General features: G+C 45.3%; 1 protein-coding gene and 1 long non-coding RNA gene across 5 annotated transcripts in view; one reads left to right on the forward strand and one right to left on the reverse strand.

Moving 5' to 3' along the window:
* LOC138246275 (uncharacterized) overlaps nt 1-4481 on the reverse strand; it is a 91403-nt gene extending 86922 nt beyond the window's left edge. For both annotated transcript variants that reach the window (XR_011194258.1, XR_011194257.1), the window contains exon 1: nt 4340-4481. This is a non-coding gene — a long non-coding RNA (uncharacterized lncRNA). The remainder of the gene's footprint in view (nt 1-4339) is intronic.
* LOC138246274 (galactoside alpha-(1,2)-fucosyltransferase 2-like) overlaps nt 1-19204 on the forward strand; it is a 247441-nt gene that overhangs the window by 176058 nt on the left and 52179 nt on the right. The gene's annotated exons all lie outside the window — the stretch shown is intronic.

The raw sequence follows: 19204 nt of genomic DNA on the forward strand, positions 1-19204 counted from the left end.
CTTCTCAATTACCTCTGTCCAGGGCTTCTATTACGTCTGACCAGTCTTCCACATCATAGTCCTTCTGTAGGCGGGTCTGCCATTTATTGCGTAGTGTTTCAAGGAGGGGTTGCAAATATAGATGTTGTGTAATTACCTCATGTAGGCCTGCCATTACACCATCATGATGGCCCCATGTCTTAAGATAAGCAACTACGGGTGAGGTCTGGACTATCCAAGGGGCGGCGAGGGTGGAGACCGTATTACTCCTGTAAGTTCCCAAATAGCTTGAGTACCCCTTAATCGATAATCTGAGCCAGGCTATCAATACCGGCCATGCTCCATTGTGGCCATTCGAGGGTGACTCCCCCTACAAATAGACTGTCATTGCTCCATAGGGGGGCCTGAGCATGTAGAAAGGGGTGTATTCCCTGCTCCAGGCTGTATGCATCGTCTTTAGGATTGGGTTGACTGGGCCGGTTTGGGGAGGACCGACACGGTATAGTCCACTAATGCCGCCTCGATGGGAGAGCAGCTGCCTTTCCGTGATCACCCACCGTGGTTGATCTGGTAGTCCGGGAAGTATGTATGCTAGTTGGGACAAGTGGAGGGCAAGAGCGTAATGTTCCACCGAAGGGAGCCCCAGACCACCACTAGAGCGGCATGCTATGAGCTTTGCAGACGCCAATCGGGGACATGTGGGGCCCCTACACGAAAATCCTGATCTTTGCATCTATCGATCTCAGGGTCCAGAGGGGCACCCGGAGGGGTATCATGCCCAACACAGATATAAAGCGTTGTGGCGTTACCATTCCCACCGCCTGTGGGAGAGGCCACATGGAGAGGCCAAAGTGAGACCACTTCTCGAAGTCCAGTTTCATGCGAGCAATGAGGGGATCCAGGTTATCTGCCACCATTCGTTCTAGTCCTCGGTTAATATGTATCCCCAGGTATTTGAGAGGGTTTGGGGGTCCATCGAAACGGATATTCATGTATCACAGCTCGTGTCATCAATAGTGAGAGAGGCAACGCTTCACTCTTATCCCAGTTCCCGCGGTAACCAGATATCATTGCAAAACCCTCATTGAATCTCAAGTAAGGTGCTGGTAGGGAACGTCCCAAGTCTGCAAGGGTAATTAGGATGTCATCGGAATACAAATAAATTTGAGAGACCCCCCCTTTCAGAGGTATTCCTGTAATCAGCGTAGATTGAGGGATAGTAGCCGCAAGCTGCTCCATTGCCATTAGAAATAGAAGTGGTGAGAGGGGGCAGCCCTGCAGAATCCATTCCCTCAAGCTGTCGGCCCACAGCCGTGACCCCTTGGAGTATGCGTTCCATAGTTGTTTCCTGCTCTGGACTGGTCATGGTATGGGATAGAACCATTGATGGTGGTCCTGTGGCAGAGGTCGTGGGTCGCAAATGGTGAAGGGCTTCGGAAAAGAGTAGTTGTCTTGCCATCTTGCCAGTGGATTTTCCTGTCGTCTTACCACCGGGCATCTCAGGACCTGTTTTTTAGGTTCCATCCACAGGCTTGAGTCCCAGACTCCACTCTGCTGGTAGTGTCTCATAGTGTAGCAGCGTAGAAGGGGTGGTGTTAGGTAGGAGGGAGAGGAGTGAGAGCTGACCCTCTTGTCCTTCTTTACTAAATGTAATCACCTCAAATAGCGATACTGGCGCAATCAATAGGTTAAGCCTGTCCGGGTTAATGCGCTTTCCCTGGAGGGGGGTCAGTGTCGCGTTCTATAATCAGAGATAGCTGCTCTGGTGTTTTTGTGGTGTGGGGCCCGTGGGGCAACCAAGTCTGTTTCACTGACAGTATCTCCCCAGAAAAGCTAGGTTGTTTGGGAGGGAGAAAGGGGGGCAGATAGGAGCCGCTGTCTGCTCTGAGCCTCCGATTCCTGGGAGGATCCCTCCTTTGGTTACTCCTTCTGCCCAGATCGCGTTGTCGCTGTGTCCTTCACCTGTCCTCTGAGTTCCTCAAAGGATGTGGCTTAAAGGGGAGGGGCAAACATTGCTGAGCTCTCACAATCGTTCTTTGTGGTGTGCTCCCTCTCGTGAGACCGTGTTGCTCTTAGAAGTTTGTGTTCAGGCTCCTCATGTACACTCAATACCTATGCCAGCGGCGGTACATCTCAATTTCCTCATTCAAGGCCTGTATTGTGGTGGCTTATTGATGTAGGTGTCAATCAAAGGCCCCCTGTTAGCACAGAGAAAAGAGGGATACGTGGTGCGAGACTGTGAGCAGCCTCCCTCTCCACCTCTGTTCAGCCAGATGAGGGTGTTGGCGTGAGGTCCTACGAAGCTTTGCAGAAGGGAGTGGTGAATGTATCCTCCTGCTGACCCTCAAGATGGTGCTTGTGTGATGTTGGCGCATGGTATATTCCCCCTGTATATGCTTATGTCCTCCCCGCTGGGCCACCAGCTGGATCGGTCCAGCACAGGAAGAGCCCAGCAGCCCTGCATTATGCTGGTGGATGGTTGTATGATGTAGAGTGAAAGGGGCAGGGGAGGTCCCTGGTGCAGCGGGGAAGGGCTAAAGTCCTCACCTCTTACGCTGCTACTGTTCTGGTGCCGGGGGAGGGGCCATCAACATCAGCCCGCAGGTGCTCCGGCACGTGAGGCCGTGGTCCTGCGCAGCAGAGTAGGCCTCTCCTACGCACATCCCGCTTGAGCGGCGCCGGGTAGATGCACGCGGCAGAGGGCGCCCCCCCACAGCACACCCAGCTGGAGCATGTTGCAGCGTGGCCCTCAGAGCTCAATCGAGAGTATGCACAGCCCTCGGAGTGCCCCCACCCCCGATCAGGTCTCACCACTTCGCAGAGCCTCAGATTCAGGCAGCCATCTTGACCTCTGGCCAAATCACACACCCCCAACCCTTCTAAAATCTTCTGTCATGTATATCTCCTCTGACTCATCCCAAACCTTCTTTTACTCCTATGATCTCCCTAATCCCTTTCAACAGACTCTTCCGTCCTCAATCTCACCTTTTACTCATCCCAAACCTCATCTTACTTCTATGATCTCCCAATTTACATGTTCTAGCTTATTCCCTCACATGTCCACTGCTCATATTATTTCATACTTCCCTATACTAATTTGCCACTAATCCTTTTTTTTGGATTCTGGAATAAAGTGCTACTCGCCGAAAAGCGCTTCAACACCTCATCAGGAGTAGTAGCGCTATAAAAATACAATTACAATTACAAAATACAATTAAAAAGCCCTGTGCAAAAAATCATATAAATCAGCCTGACTTTATTAACTTTTTCCATCCGGCAGTCACTAGCTCAGATTTAATCATCACACTTTCCTCGTGTTGATTGGATTGAAGAGGACAGATGATCAATTTTATCTAAGATATATGCATGTGCAAGACAACTGTTAATGCTTTGTATCTTTCCAGTTTGGGGAAATAGGGCCTAGTGATTCTAAAAGCACTAAATATATCCCTTTCTCTTCTGAGGGGCCCAATTAAGACAGTGTACAGCGGTCAATCTCAGGGAGGAATCAAGGAATACCTGAAGAAAATACTGCCATGGATATTTTTACATATTTGCACTGTTTTTCTGGGAATATTCATAAACTTTGTCTTCTAGTAAATTACAGTTTCTGCTGTTGACACTGCGAGGAGGGCAGGCTTCACCGGCCACCGAGTGCTGCGCTTATGTGCCATTAGCCTTTACAGCGCATTGCCAATGCCTATAAACATTAAGATTGACAACACCTATAGATCTCAGAATGGCAAGACCTATTGGCTTTGTCAATACTTGTTATGAATGCCAGGAATCCACTAAGAAATTCTTGTAAGGCGAAAATCAATTTACTACTGTTGGTTTCTCTGTCATGAGTGCAGAAAACCCCACCATAGAAAATGTCACTCAAGGAGTCAAAGGTGGGCGCTCCAGGGCATAGTTTGATTTGAAAGTTTGCGAACGCCCACAAATATGTATGTTTGTGAGATTCACAAACTAAAAACCTTCCCCTTTCCAAGTTGAAAAGGGTTGGAGATTTACTCTCGGGACGATGTTAAGGCGGGGAGGGTGGGGAAGGCGTGGGCATTAATTGGTGGCAGCGGTAACACGCCTTGGAAGTGTTTGAAAGGGACGGACGGAGGGAAGGGGAGGGTTGGGGGGGTTTGGCACCGTTAGGGGGGGATGGGCGCGGGTGTTTTTTGGTAATTGGAACACTCGAAGAGCCTCCGGTTGCAGGTTGTTCGCCTGCACCGACCTTCCTGGGTAAGGTCTCCGACCCCCAGCCCCCCTCCCTAAACGCTGGAATAACGCTGGCATGCTTATCCTGCTTGCGATCAGCGCCTCCCCCCACGGCCTCCGCCCCTGCCCCCTACTTATTCCGACTCACCTCAGCCCTGCCCTGCAACTGATGTCTGCCGTCCGACCTCAGGCAGTCTCTCGTTCTTGAGCTTGCAGACACACTGCAATCTTGCAATCTTGCTGATCGCCGTTTGAACCAAAGAGGCCCAGCCCTGTAAGGTCGACCCTTAAGAGACCTTCTGGCCTCACTCCCCCTTCCTCACACCTTGGGGGCCATAAACTCGAGGTGGACCACCCTCTGGAAGTACGGAGGCCCCTCCAGACCATTTTCCTACCAGACAGGGGAGCGACGTTAGGAAGCTGTCCAAATTTATAGTCGCCCTACGTGCGACATGGCCAGCCACATTTCCACAGCAGACTTCATTCTCCGTATGCCACATTCTATGCAATGTCGGGCTCTCAGAGCAAGAATAGGCACTAGTAGGATTAGCCGGGGCCCTCAGCGTCCTTTTCTGTTTTCTTTAGTGACTTTTCAAGTAGTGGCATCAATGACAGCACGCTTTTTAGTGCACTGCACAAACACAGAGAGCCAGAGATTCAGCCAGCCGAGGTGGACTCTTCCATCCCCCTGACAACTAATTTTAAGATTTCAATGCACTTTTATGTCAGATGGATGTTTTAAAAATTCCTCAGGCTATGTTAGAGGGTTTAGTATTTGCGAGAGATTAATGTATTTAAATAAACATTTCATTTATCTGTGTGTTGCCTAGAGTAGGTGAAAGTGCTTGAAATTATTTTCACATTTTACTTGGAAAGGTGCTACTCTTTCATTTCAACTGTGATTTCAACCCTATAAATAGATGAACCTGTGGCCATTGGCGTGATTGTGGACCGTAAAACAAACATAGAAAATATGTGACAAAGATCACACCTGGAAATTAGTGACAGAGGCAACGTTGTAATTGAGGGTCTGATTTAGAACTCGGCTGCCGGTTACTCCGTCACAAGGGTGACAGAGCAACCGGGTCCGCCAAAATCTAAATCAGGCCCTTAGGGCTCTTAGGGCCTGTTTTAGGGTTTGGCAGAGGGAGTTGCTCAGCCACAAACGTGACGGATATCCCGTCAGCCGTATTACTATACCTTTATAGCCAATGTGGATCGTAATGCAGCAGACGAACTACTCTGTCACATTTGTGACCATGCAACCCGTCCACCAAACTCTAAATTAGGCCCTAAATCTGCAGATGACGAACTAAATGTTGCTGAGAAAGAACAGGTTTCACTGTTTCAGGCTAGGTGAGGCACCCACTTCCAGATGACTTTTGTTAAAAAATATAGTCGCCCAGGGCTGAAAGTGTGTAGATTCCACCTGTACTGACTGGAGGCCAAAAGGCTGCTTTGCAGCCTCGAAACATATATAAACATGCTTGAAGGCAGCAGTACCCTGAAGTAGTTGCACCCGCCAGGCGCAGAAGGGCCTGTGGTATAATAGGGCTTACCACAGGTGCATCTTTCTACTCATGGTACCGGGTTAATCTGCCCGTGATCATTATTTCTTAGAGTGGAAGCGACTGGTGCTGTTGCAGTCAAATTGACTGGGTTACTCAAGAAAATACTAGCTGCTTTTTTTAAGGTTCACATGAAAACTGAATCATCTCTAGGCACTGTAGCCTTTAACAGAAACCATCAGTTCATTGCCTTGGTATGCACAATTTCAAAACCATGACACTGAGGTGGAATTACCCCACACTATCCCCAATAAGGTCTTCCGTTGCTCTATATATTACCGCATATTAAATGCGGGTGCAGGGAATTTCCAACGCATAAATATATTTTTTGCATACATGCATTTATTGGAATATAAAAAACAAAACCATGGTTTACAGTAGCACATTCCAGGAAATTTCAAAATTCAGTGCAAAAAATCTTGACCACCAAAACGAAAGTAATTAGGCACATAGAAACTAATTCTAATTGAACATCTCAGGGAAGTAGGTCACCACAGTCTTCACTGTGGCTCATTCAAGCCTGTTCAACAGAAGGGTAAAGCAAAGCAATAAGAACAGAAAAACATAACTAAACCATTTCTCATCCTCTAAGAAGTGTCCCTGGGCCTTTTTGCCAGGACCAGGTTACACCCCAAACCTAGGGCACACTCAAGGCATTGAAGACACCCTTAATAACCTGGACCAGGACCACAATTTTCAGCTGTAGTGAGACACAAAGTCATCCAGTTCCTGACCCTAAGCTCCTTTGCATATTTAACCATAGTCAATCCTTAGGCAGACAGTGAAGCCTTCTAAAGCTTTAAACCTTACTGCAGTCTCACTGATCCCATTCCACTCTGTGACGAGGTTGGGACTGCTACCTTCCCACATTGGTCGACCAGTGAGGGAAGACAGCAGTCCCAATTCTCCTGGGACCTCCGAGGCAGAGCTGCAGGTAAGTGTGATTTTTGTATTTTACATTAATGTTTGGTGCGTGCAAGACTGTCAGTTTGGATATTTGATTATGAGTGTTGTGAATGGATGTGTGTGTGCACATGTGTGTGAATGAATGGGTGTAAGTGAATGTGTATGTGTGTATGTGTGTTGCGTTCGCTCCTCTCGCTCCTAAAATTACTGGCCGCCACTGTGTTCTGAGGACATGCATCACCAAGAAAATAGGAAGCCAGTTTGTAGTGCCAACAGAATGTGACCATCCTGGTCTTAAGTCAGCCCCACCCCGTTGTTGATTTTTTTAATAGGCTATTTTGCAGGTGATGCATGACAATAGCACTCAAAGTACTGTATTTTTTAAATATTGTTTCTATGTTTAGATGTTACTCTCTGCTAAGAATAATATGTGGGTAGTAATGGTTATGTTTTGCAATGATGGCACAGTAAGCTAATACATTGACTCCATGGGTCTGTGATTGACCCTATGAGCACGTGTTAGAATGTTGGTGTGCCAACTCACCCTTCCATTCTTCAGAGGGCGATAAAATGAGCATCATTGAGTTAGGTAGCAATTAACATACATTGGGTCTCAATAGTATCTAGTGATGTACTTGGATGATCTTGCTCTTTACAAATATTTGTGTTATACTTATGGTACCACAAAAAAGATACAGTGTCAGTGCTGAAACAGAAGCTTTCTCCACAAATAGCAGCTCTAGCAATTTTGCTGTGTTCCTGTATACAGGGATAACACACACTGGATCTTTCAAGCTGATCTATCTGGACGTGTCAGACTTCCAAAACACCCAGAACACCCAGAATGACAGTCCAATACTTCTCACTTCTAACCACCGAAGCTTCCCCTGGAAATGGCCATATTTCCATGCTTCCACTTAAAAATAGAGAGGAGGCACAGAAGAACTCCCAAATATTTGAGGGGCGTTAACTTAGTATATTAACCACAGTCTTTTAATATCCGTGGAAAGTGTATTTTCGTGTGCCCTTTCTTATTCTCGGCAATCAGCAATACTGAAAAGACACCCAAGCTCAAAAGCATATTTGTTGTGTGTTTACATGTTCAGTAGAGAGGATGAGGCCAGGTGTGTAGTTTGGGCAGTAAGATTAGGTTGGTGTGAATAATCACGCTGGTTAAAATACTTTATATGAGAAGCAGGCCATTGGGGGTGGGGCGGAGGTGGGGCTTAAGAAGCAGTAGAAAGGGAGAGGGGAGAGGATAGTTATGGGTACTTAAAACTCAATATTTTGTGAAATAAACAGTTTTAAGAACTTTAATCTATGTCTGTAAAAATCGCAAGTGAAATCCGACAAAACCTCACATTTCCTGGCTTGAAGCAAATATTTACTAAAAAATACATTTATTAGAGGTATATAACACCCCAAACACCAGCCTTGAAGCTACACCTCTGGGTAGGGCGTTGGAAGGCGGGCAGCTTCTAGGTATGGAACACCAATGGCTGCCTCAGAGAATCCTATTTCGGCCCCGGCTGCCTGTATGTCTCATGGGCTGGATGGTAAAAGTGAGTGGGAGGTTGATAAGCCAAGCAATAGGGCCACTTCACGTGGATGTTTTACATTTGCACCCCCAGTACCCTCTATGGAATTGTTAAGAAGAGGTGATTCTGTTTTATCGAGGATTGTTTCTTCTTTAGTACTTTACTCTTGCCATTCTCACTGTGAACTCTTAACTCCATTACGAGAAGGGTGTTTTTTCAGTGAACTGTTGGAAATTTCAACGCAGAAAGAGACACATTTACTGTGATGAGTGGTTAAGAATAGATTGTCTGTAGTAGGTACTTCTGTGTCTGAGCCACTCAAGAGCACATATCCTCATTTCATATCAGTATCATCACGTCTAGAAAAGCCTAGCCTAGACCAAGCTTCTAACCACAGAGGTTGTAGATTTTCCACTTCCTCTTCAGACAGTTGATGTTAAAATGCTTCAATAAAACGTATTAATTTTAAAGAGAACACATTTGAGTGATAACGAGGTGGACAAGGCTATCACAATCAAGAGTTCTTTTCCTCAAAGCCTGTGCTACGGCAGACACAGCAGACCTGGAAGAGAAAATTTATCGGGCAGTGGGCACCACCAGTCCACATGAACCATAGCATTGTCTGTATTTCTGAAGTTTGCACAGTAGCAGATACAGCGCTGTAAGTTTCCACGACAGATGAACCGGAGCCCCCAGAACTGGTGGGTCCAGTTTTCTTGGCTAAACTGCCACAGCTGAGGTGGTTAGTCCAATTATCGTGATTAAGCAACTGATTGAATTTGGCTTTTGCTGAGCGCACATACTCCTGTGGGCTTCATGGCACTAGGTCAAAGATCTAATGCTGTACTAAAGTAGGGCAGCTGTTAACTAAATGGGTAGATTTTGAGTGCTTTTCCTACTGGCACTATGGCAAATGAGCTGCAGCTGCGATGGCACATGCTCCACAGCAGAGATTAAACTTCCACCATTAATGATAGGCCATCTACAACTGACATTAACGGCCTCATTATGAGGACCGCCAGCCTTGCGGTGGCGTTCGGACAGCCGCACTAAAGGCAGTCAGACCACCAAATTATGATTTTGATTGGTGGACCTGCCTAAAGACCGCCATCCCCACCGGAAACATGGTTCCTGACATCGTGATGGCGGTCAGGGTTGTACTCAACCAAGGCGGCACTGAACTCTGCGCGGCGCGGCTGATTACAACCCCACTTTCTGCCACCATGAAAAGGCTGGTGGAAAGCCAGTGTGGGGGGGCACAGGTGGGCCCCTGCGCCCCCCGCGCCCAGCACCTTCGGAATGCACACTGTCTGCACTACAGACACTACACTACAGACAGTGCACATTCCGAGGGTGCTGGACAGCTAGGATATTGGCCTCAGCTCTATTGAGGGAGCTGAGGCCAATATCCTAGTACTGTTCATCCTGGCGGTCAGTCTGGCGGAATGCATATAGCAATGTTCATGCCGGTCAGCCCGGCAGGAACATTGTAATACACTCAGGAGGGACTTCACCACTATAGTGGTTGTGTCCTCTCCGCAGCTCTGGCGGTCCCGTGGTGGGACCGCCAAAGTCATAATGAGGCCCCAAGTTTCCGCTGGACATGACCACATGAGGGAATGAGCTCCACATTTTCATGAAACATGGAAGTAAGTAGCAGAGGTGCCAACATTGAAAAGCTGAGGCTTCCCTTTTCGGTCTGTCTAGCTTGATTTTTGTAACAACCTTTGTTTCTGTCGCTATATTTATGCAATACACAATCACACATATCCATTATGCAACTCTCCCTTGTGTTCCTAAAACAGCACTGCAGTTTGCGCTGCACATACTTCATCACAGCAGTCCCAGGGCATAGTTCTGTGTATCTTCTAGCCGATTCTTGCAATACATTTAAATATTTATTTCATTTCTTCAGCTTGAATTTCTTAGTTTTGCTCATTGTTAAAGTCATCACATATTGTCTCGGGATACTTATTACAAGATTCAATTAAATGTTATCACAATAGGAAGTTAATGAAGTGCTTTTTGAGTGGTAAGTCCTGTTACGGGCTTGATATAGACATTAAAGAAAAGGAGTAACAATACAGGACCTGAGAATCCCCACATATGAGAGGCAGGATGCGAAGATAAAGGGGCAAAGTTTAACTTGGTGCACTCTCCTTGTGCTTTTATTACCAAGATAATTTGTTTTGAAAGCAGTTCAACATAACTATGTAGTAGTGTGCAGTGAGAGTCTAGGCTTATCAGTGGCTCAAATCTGTAATTTAGGATGGTTTATGTAATTTCACCAAATGATGGAGAAAATAGTAGTATCACCCATCTACTGAACCGATTTCCTCCCTGCTGCAGTGCAGCAAATGCATTCACCTTATTATTATTTCGATTTATCTAAAGCTTTTCCCCTTGTTTCTGGTTCAGCCCCATCTCTCCTGGTAAATATCAGTTTAATAAAGTAACCATTCTTTCTGGACGTACTTTGCTGTACCACTACTGAGGATTCCTCTCAAGATGTCTTAATGCATGGCTCCTTTGCCTCATGCCAGAACTCCACTAAGTATGTACAAATTACACATTGTTTTCGTTATACCAGTTAATGTTTCTGCTCATTTGCCAAACATTGTAACAAAGGTTATTAGTATGTAATATTCTTCTGTTACTGGTGTTCAAAAGTATGGTGTAAGATTGGGTATTGGTCTACACTGTACGTCAGTAAAATGCTGGGAGTGGAAGTGACACCATACTATTTAAACAGAAGGGACATCATTTACCATTAGACCCGCAACCTCATCATATGGTTGATCTTTTGATCCACTGTCAAATATTCAGAAACCTCCTATGTACTATCAAGAGGTTAGTTGGAGGCAACAAAGTGTAAATGTAGAAAGAAAACTGGACTTTTAGAACTGTGTTTACTTTTATGCCCTGCCGATGCCTTTTTGAAACTTGAGACCAATGGTAGAAATAGCAGTGCCGGGAGAATCAAATGGCAAGCCAGTTGTGCAGCTTCTAACCACGTACAACTACCCACATCTGAACCATAAAAAACCTGTACTTCCCTCTATCACGACCTATCCCTGAACCCCAAAATCCAAACCCTTACAAAACCTAATCAGTGCCCATCACTAAATAATGTAAACCCCCACTACATCTGTGTTGTAAATGTATTGCGTAGTAACTTCCCTTATTGTAATTTATCTTGTTGCAACTTACACTGTTGTAGTGGTGAATGCAATGTTATGAATCTGCTGATGAACTATTTAAACATACTTTTCCTCTTGATGAGTAACATGCTCAGAATGGTACTTGGGCATATTGTGGAATACGGCTTCCTCATTATACCTACTCAATCCCACCTCATGCAGTGTGTCAGCCTGTAATAAATAAACTGATGTACCACATCTCAACCAACTAACATTAGCTCAAGACAGGCATCTTACCAACATGTCTTAATAAGGATAACCCCGATTCAGACTGGGCATCTTGCAGACATTGCAGTGATAAGTCAACAAGGATGCTTAACTCCCTCATGATGTCTTGTGTATCACATCTTAATAGGGGTACTACAATCTCCAATCTCAACCCCCACACAGGATCTTGTGAAAAACAACTCAACAGGGGTATTATATCCAACCCGTTCAAACACAAGTCAAATAGTGTATCTTGTTATCATGTTTAAACAGGGGTACCACCCACCACATTCATTCCCTCATTCACAATGCATACATCCACGCCATCACTATAAGCCATGTAGCTTATTTCGTAGTACTCTAGACATTTTGTGCACGGAACTCTGGCACCCACCCTTATTCGCAACCTCCTCACCGAAAACCTACTGTGACACCCACACCGTTGCCCGAAAAACAATGCCCTAGAAACACAATATTTGCTCCCATTCTTTCTTTTAAAAAACAAAGTGCATGAATAAGCAGTTCAGAACAATGAGATGGCAAGACAAAGAGCGAAATGTGAGTTAGGGTGAAATGTGGAGACATGGTAGAACTATTAGGAAATTAACCCTTACCTGTCAAGGTGATTCCCTCACATCAGGCACACTAAACCACCCTCACATATCTGCCATAAACACAACTACAAGATCTCTCACGTAGTGACATAAACATCATTGCATGACATATCACACTCACTAGATTAAATAGGGCAGACAGGACGTACAAAGGAGACAGGTGTAAAACATTAACAGATATAACATGTTTCCCTCTACCTACACAGATACATAGCCAAATAGAGCACCATATATAGAGAAACACACAACAGAGCAAATTTTCACAGCTGGTGCTAGCACAGGTGTTTTAATAAAATTTATTGATGAGTGTTCATGTATTCTGAATAATGGGTTTGTGTAGAAAATATAATAACGTAGAAAAATAATGCACGTATTTGAAAATGTGAATATGAAGAATGGCCGCCAATGTTCACAAAGTGTACTTATTAATATTCTAATGCTGTAAAATGTTGAATATATGTTTTGACTAATGTAGTAGTATGTCATATTAAAGGTTACGCATTATGTATTAGCTTTATTAATTGTAGGCCTTAATTTAGCGAACGTCTTGGCCTACTTGCCAGGCCTCATGTCAAAGCTGTATTTCTTAACGTTTAATAAATGGCTGTCCTAGAGAGTTAAACTGTGTTTTTCTATTTGTATAGTTTAAATGTGCTCATAGCTGAAAAGTTTTCTCATGAGAACCGACTGCTAGAAGATGCTGTTCTTGCTAATGTAACATTTTGTTTGTAATGTGTGTGAGACTGACTTTCTCAGGAGGAGAACAATGGAGACACTGACTGGAGTAGAAGCTGCAACAATATTGTTACCTGATGAGCCGGATGATGAGGACATTGCAGGACAACCAATTGACGACATGTGAACGGAGTAATTGAGAATTCATAGATTTGGAGTTTTAGTTTTATTGGACAAAGTGTGAACATGAGATTAATTGACCAATAGGGATTTGAGGCATAGGTGGTCATTACAACATTGGTGGGCGGCAAGCGCCGCCAGCCAAGTTGTAACCGCCGGGCGGCCGCCAATGCGGGCGCACTCACACGGTGCCCATTTTGACATCCCCGCTGGGCCGGTGGGCGGAAACCGAGTTTCCGCATGCCGGCCCAGCGGGGATGTGGGCCGCAACATGGAGCCGGCTCCAAATGGAGCCGGCGGTGTGTTGCGGCCGTGCGACCCGTCGCGCTTTTCACTGTCTGCATAGCACACAGTGAAAAGCTGCATGGGGCCCTGTCAGGTGGCCCCTGCACTGCCCATGCCAGTGGCATAGGCAGTGCAGGGGCCCGCAGGGGCCCCATGACTCCCCATACTACCATCCTTTTCCTGGCAGTTCAAACCGCCAGGAAAAGGCTGGCGGTCGGGGACTCGTAATCCCCAGGGCAGCGCTGCAAGCAGCGCTGCCCTGGCGGATTACGACCGCTGCGGTCGTAATTCCCCAGGAAGCACCGCCAGCCTGTTGGTGGTGCTTCCGTCATTTTAGCCCTGGCGGTCTTGTACCGCCAGGGTCAAAATGACCCCCATTGTTTTACTGGTTTTGATTTAACAAGACTGCACTGAGAGAAGACACGTCATTGTCCATTTTCTTGCTGGCCGAAAGGTAAATATTTTCTTGTGTGTCTTGACAAGAGACGTGCTTAACTTTAATGCTTAAAGACTTTGGGGGTCATTATGACCCTGGCGGAAGGCGGAGAAGCGGCGGTAAGACCGCCAACAGGCTGGCGGTCTTTTTTTTTAAATTATGACCATGGTGGTTACTGCCATGGTCATCCGCCGGTTCTCCGTTCCGCCCACCGGGCTGGAGACCTGGGTCTCCAGCCCGGCGGCCGTCACTATACCGCCGGCGGTATTTGGACCTGGCTGACCACCATGGATTTCATGCGGTTTGAAACCGCCATGAAATCCATGGCGGTAAGCACTATCAGTGCCAGGGAATTCCTTCGTCCCGGGGGGGACGGAAGCCATGGGGGCTGCTCCGCCGACACCACACCGTCAACAGAACACTACCACGCTGAATCACAGAACGTGATTCGGTGGTCGGTGTTCTGTTGGCCTGGCGGTGGAGCAACCTCCACTTCCACTTCCTTAAAAGGACGGAAAGCTGTCAACAGTCATAATAAGCCGAGCGGCAAACCGCCACCACTGGTGGTCTTCTGCACGGCGGTCCCTCGGCGGTCTTCACAAAAGACCGCCGAGGTCTAAATGACCCCCTTTGTATTTTCTGAACTTAGATGCTGAATCTTGATGCCATGCTAATCATCTGATGTCCTGAAGACAAAGACTAAGGGCCTGATTACGACTTTGGCGGAGGGGGTTTATCCGTCCCAAATGTGACGGATATCCAGCCCACCGTATTACGAGTTCCATAGGATATAATGGACTCGTAATACAGCGGGCTGGATATCCGTCACATTTGGGACGGATTAACCCTCTCCACCAAAGTTGCAATCAGGCACTAACTCTGCTTGCTGATCCACACTGCGGATAGGTATTATGAATTAGAATATTGATTATTATGTATATTTTTTCTTTCTAGGTACCAACTGCACTGTGTTGATAGAGCCATAATTAGAATTTTTCCAAATTCATGTTACTAAATTGTTTTGCATGAAGACCAACAAGAGGTGTGGTTATTCATGGCTGAAAGGTCATGGTGCGTGACAATTATTGACTATATTGATTATTACTGTTATTGATTATTGCTGATTATTGATATTGTGTACTGGTTAATGATTATTGATTTGTATGTACTGGAGTTATGGTAAGAACATCTTAATTGTGAGTCAAAAGGTTCATCGACCTATTTGTGTCCCCTTGCAAGTTTACTTATTAGGGTCAGACACGCTAGCAGAGATGGTAGCAGACTGATGGTTCACCTCCTTAAGACCGTATCATAGACGTCCGGTACAGAGTAACAGGTGTTAACAGTGATGGTAAAGCCTTCTTAAAAACCCATCATAGATGTCCAGAGATAGTAACAGAGGTGAAGGTTCATTATTATTGAGATTTGGATTTTATTTTTCAGTTATGCTAATTGGAGAGAAAATTTTCCCTTAGGCCCAGAAATGACTTTCCCAGAATCTCAGATCTTGCTAATGGTTGTTTGAGGATGTTCTCAGCGTTCTAGTGACAGTGTGAATGAGGTAGGTTGCGCTTGCACAGCTTATGCAAATTGCAGGTGAATTGTGAGGTTTGCATGGGGTTAGGGAGTTTGAGTACTCCAAATGAAGTTGTAGAAAGTGTGCACGTACGCCGCAGTGTGAGAGTAGGGAAGTCGTTGAACTTTATATGTGTGTTTCGCTTTGTGCTAAAAAATTGTCCATGTGGTTGTTGATGTACGGACCCTGCATGGTCTAAGACTCTGTAGTATATTGAAAAGTGTATGAGACACTTGGTTTTATGTTGTAATCTGTTTGGATAGTAGGTTGATCAGGCGTGGTCGACAAGTCAGAGTGTGAGTCAAAGTGATTGAAAGAAAATTTTGACTGAGATTTGGTGAGTCTTATGTGCACCAGGGCAGACCCACTGATCAGGTGAGAGTAAAATTTGCGGGTCTAATTTTTCTTGTGAATCTGGGAGACTGAGAAAGAAGGAGTAGCTGTTAGAGCGAGAGCCATCAGTGAAAAATCCATAAGGTTTCTGAAGCGATTGTGTTACCTTTCCTGTGGTAAACCAGCAGATTTGGTTTTTGATTTGTGCTCGCAATGTTTGCATTAGTTTGTGTGAATCGGAGTTTGGAAGGATGAGCCTCAAGACTTTGTCAGCTGCAGTACGTGTGAGTGTGACATCATTGGAGCCGCGCTGGGATAGGTCGTTTAGTGGGAAGGGTCGCACACGGATTGGCAGCCGTCAGTGAGAGGCAATTGGTTGAGAAAGTAGGTGAAAGGACTTCTGGGATAAAAAGTAACTTCCTGATTTGATTTTGAATAACAAGAAAAAGGTTGAATAGATTACATTTTTCAAAGCTTTAAGGAGTGCTTTAAGGGGAGATACATATATTACAATGAGTATAGGCGAGGCTACACCGCCAGAAGGTACACCAGCTTACATTGTAATGGACGGGAAGGGTGTTGCGTTATGTCTTTGGCTAAAGCAGTGGTGCAAAGTGACAGAGAAGGATGGGAACGTAGTATTTCCTACATATGGGATGTTCAATTTGAGGGTTTTAGAGCATTTAAGGATGGTGCTATATGAATTGAAGCCCCTTCCGAGACCAACACAGTTTGAGGCATTATTGATTTGGGAGCTAGAAGCCAGGCACCAACAGCAACAGAAATTCGAAAGGAGGATGATGAAGGCAGAAAATACATTAACAGAGGCTAGGTGGGACAGTGATCGGAGAGTTTGGAGGATGGAGACTTTGCACTGATTAAGTTGTTTCTGGCAAGTACGCAGGACAATGAGAAAGAAGGAAGGAAAGCTACTAGAAAGACTAACAGAAGTCGATCTGAAAATAGGGAGGCTAGAAAGTCTTCAACGGGGGAGGAGGAGTCAGACGATGATGAGTTTAAGACACAGTTATTGAGAAATCGCCCACCACCATATACAGCACATGAGAGAAGTCCAAGTACCAGTGCTGATCCGACAGCTCCGACACAGGTTAATGGGACAATGAGCCTGATGCAGGTTAATGCTATCCTGTCACAGAATGCGATGCAGAGTGGTCTTAATGTGCCTACTACTCCTGTAGTGCAAAATCAGGTGCAACCACCACAGGTTCAGAGAATGTACCCTGATGTGCCCATTATGGAAACAACTTCGAACTTAATGGTGCCTATGGAACAGATTTACCCAAGACCGATGTTGGTTCAGACTGAACCAACTCCACTTTTACTGCCCCAAGTGCAGCCACAGGTAATTCAGAGATTTACTCCAGTAGCAGGGACACAATCAGATATGGCTTCAATGATGAATCAGAACATGGGAGTTACCCTCCCACAAAGCATAAGTGCCAGAACAACCCCAGATGCTATATCGCTACCTATTACTGTTTGTCCAGCTGTACCTTTATTTGTACAGAAAAAAACCTATTGTGGGTGAACAGGGTGTCATGTCACAGAATATAATGAAGGGAGGACATAGTGAAAATGGTCAAGTAGTCTCTCATGTGGGACAGACCTTGGACGGATCAAGATCATTGTTAGACCTTAGTCTATTTGTAGCACTTCCAGATACTGTGGCAGGATCAAATGCTAGCCAGAGTTTGAAACTGTTGACACCGCAGACCCCGAATGCAGTTGCACAGCAGGTGCCACCAGTCCAAGCAAGTAACACTTCATTGCAGGGTTTGACAGCTCAGCAGTTGACTGAATGGTTAGACAAGCTGAATACCCCACAGAGTACTCCTAAGGTAGAAGAGTGTTTGAATTATGCTACGCTAAGCATAGAAGTGGGTGAACTCATTGAGGGAACTATGGGGGTGAACAGGTTAGAATCCTACACAAAGGCAGAATTGAGATATTTGTGCCTGAAGATTACGAGGGAAGTGAGGAATGTGCATCAGAAACTAGCAGACCTGGCAGAGAGGTACGGCATAGAAATAGAGAAAACAAAGCATTTGAAAAGGAGTTACAGATTAGATTTTGAGACTAAAGATTTTAAACACATGAGATCTGCCGGAATGAAGGCACACCTTAAGGAATTGCTTCAAAGTGCTGGGACCTGGGGCGCTTTAGAGAAATGGGAAGGCAGATGGGTAAAGAAAAGAGACAAAAGAAAAAGGGATTCTGTTGAGCTGACTACAAATGTGCAGCAGGATAAAGATCCAGTGAAAAGTTTACCAATGAGAGAGATTCCAGGGGAACATTTTGTTCATGTCCCTTGGAGCAGAAGTGACATTCTAATGTTTACAAATGATTATCCAAGATTGAGAGAGAAGCCAGTAGAGCGGTATCAGAAGAGAGACAGGTTTGTGAAACTTGCCAAGTGCCTGTGAGAGGACTTGAAAACATTATTGGAGATAGTGTAAGAGGAGTGTAGATTGACCAACAAGCGTACCAGAGAGAGACAAAAATACAGGTGTACTATTTCCCGAAGTAATAAAATATTACTATAAGGTGATTGAATTTTTGAAAACGAGAATTTCACCCAAGAATATTGATTGGGAGAGGATTGACAGGACAGTTCAGGAAGCAAAGGAGTTGATACATGTGCATTATGAGAGATTGTTGCAGGCGTTCAAGCATTGCAGTGGTATTGAGACAATTGAGGCAAGAGATATGATTCATTATGTGTTCAGATTTGTGGAAGGATTGAGACCTGAAATTAGCCAGATGATTAAGAGTCATTTGATCTGCTTAATACTGTAGTGATGAGATTGAGTTGAAGCAGAAAAAGTTGAAAGAGAAGGCAATGTTGATGGAGATTAAAGCAGTTCAAAAGGGAATGCAAGGGAATTTTCCGCAACAGTTACCACAGCAGCAGCAGGGAAACATGATGTTTCAGCCCCAGATGAGAGGTAGGGGTTGCAGAGGTAATGTGAATCATGGTCCAGACTTAGATACTGTAGGGATTCAGAATGATGTGCAGGGAATGAAGAAATTATTGCCATGTCATGTTTGCGGAGTCGTTGGACATTGGAAACGGGATTGTCCGATGATGGTGCAAGAAAATGTCGTTCAGCAAAGTAATGACACCAATTCATTCCAGAACATGAGAGGGCTGAGAGTGAGAGGTCCTAATCCAAATTCTCAAAATAATGTGAATCAAGAGCAGAATTTTCAACCCATGCAGCAGGTGCAAATGCTGCGTGGTGTACAGATGACACAGTTGCACCCAATGCAACAGCAGGTTCCCATGGTACCTAGACAGTATATTCAAATACCTCAAGCTCCAGTGTAACAGCAGCAGATGATGCTTTCTCAACAGGTCACAGGTCAGAGGCTTAACCAAAGTAGTAACACAGTGCACCAATTCCCATTACACAGTGAGAATGGAATAAATGATGATTGGATGAGTGGCCGTTCGGACGAGGAGCCATGTGTGCT

Source organism: Pleurodeles waltl, chromosome 7, assembly GCF_031143425.1.
Source record: "Pleurodeles waltl isolate 20211129_DDA chromosome 7, aPleWal1.hap1.20221129, whole genome shotgun sequence".
NCBI classification, from domain to species: domain Eukaryota; kingdom Metazoa; phylum Chordata; class Amphibia; order Caudata; family Salamandridae; genus Pleurodeles; species Pleurodeles waltl.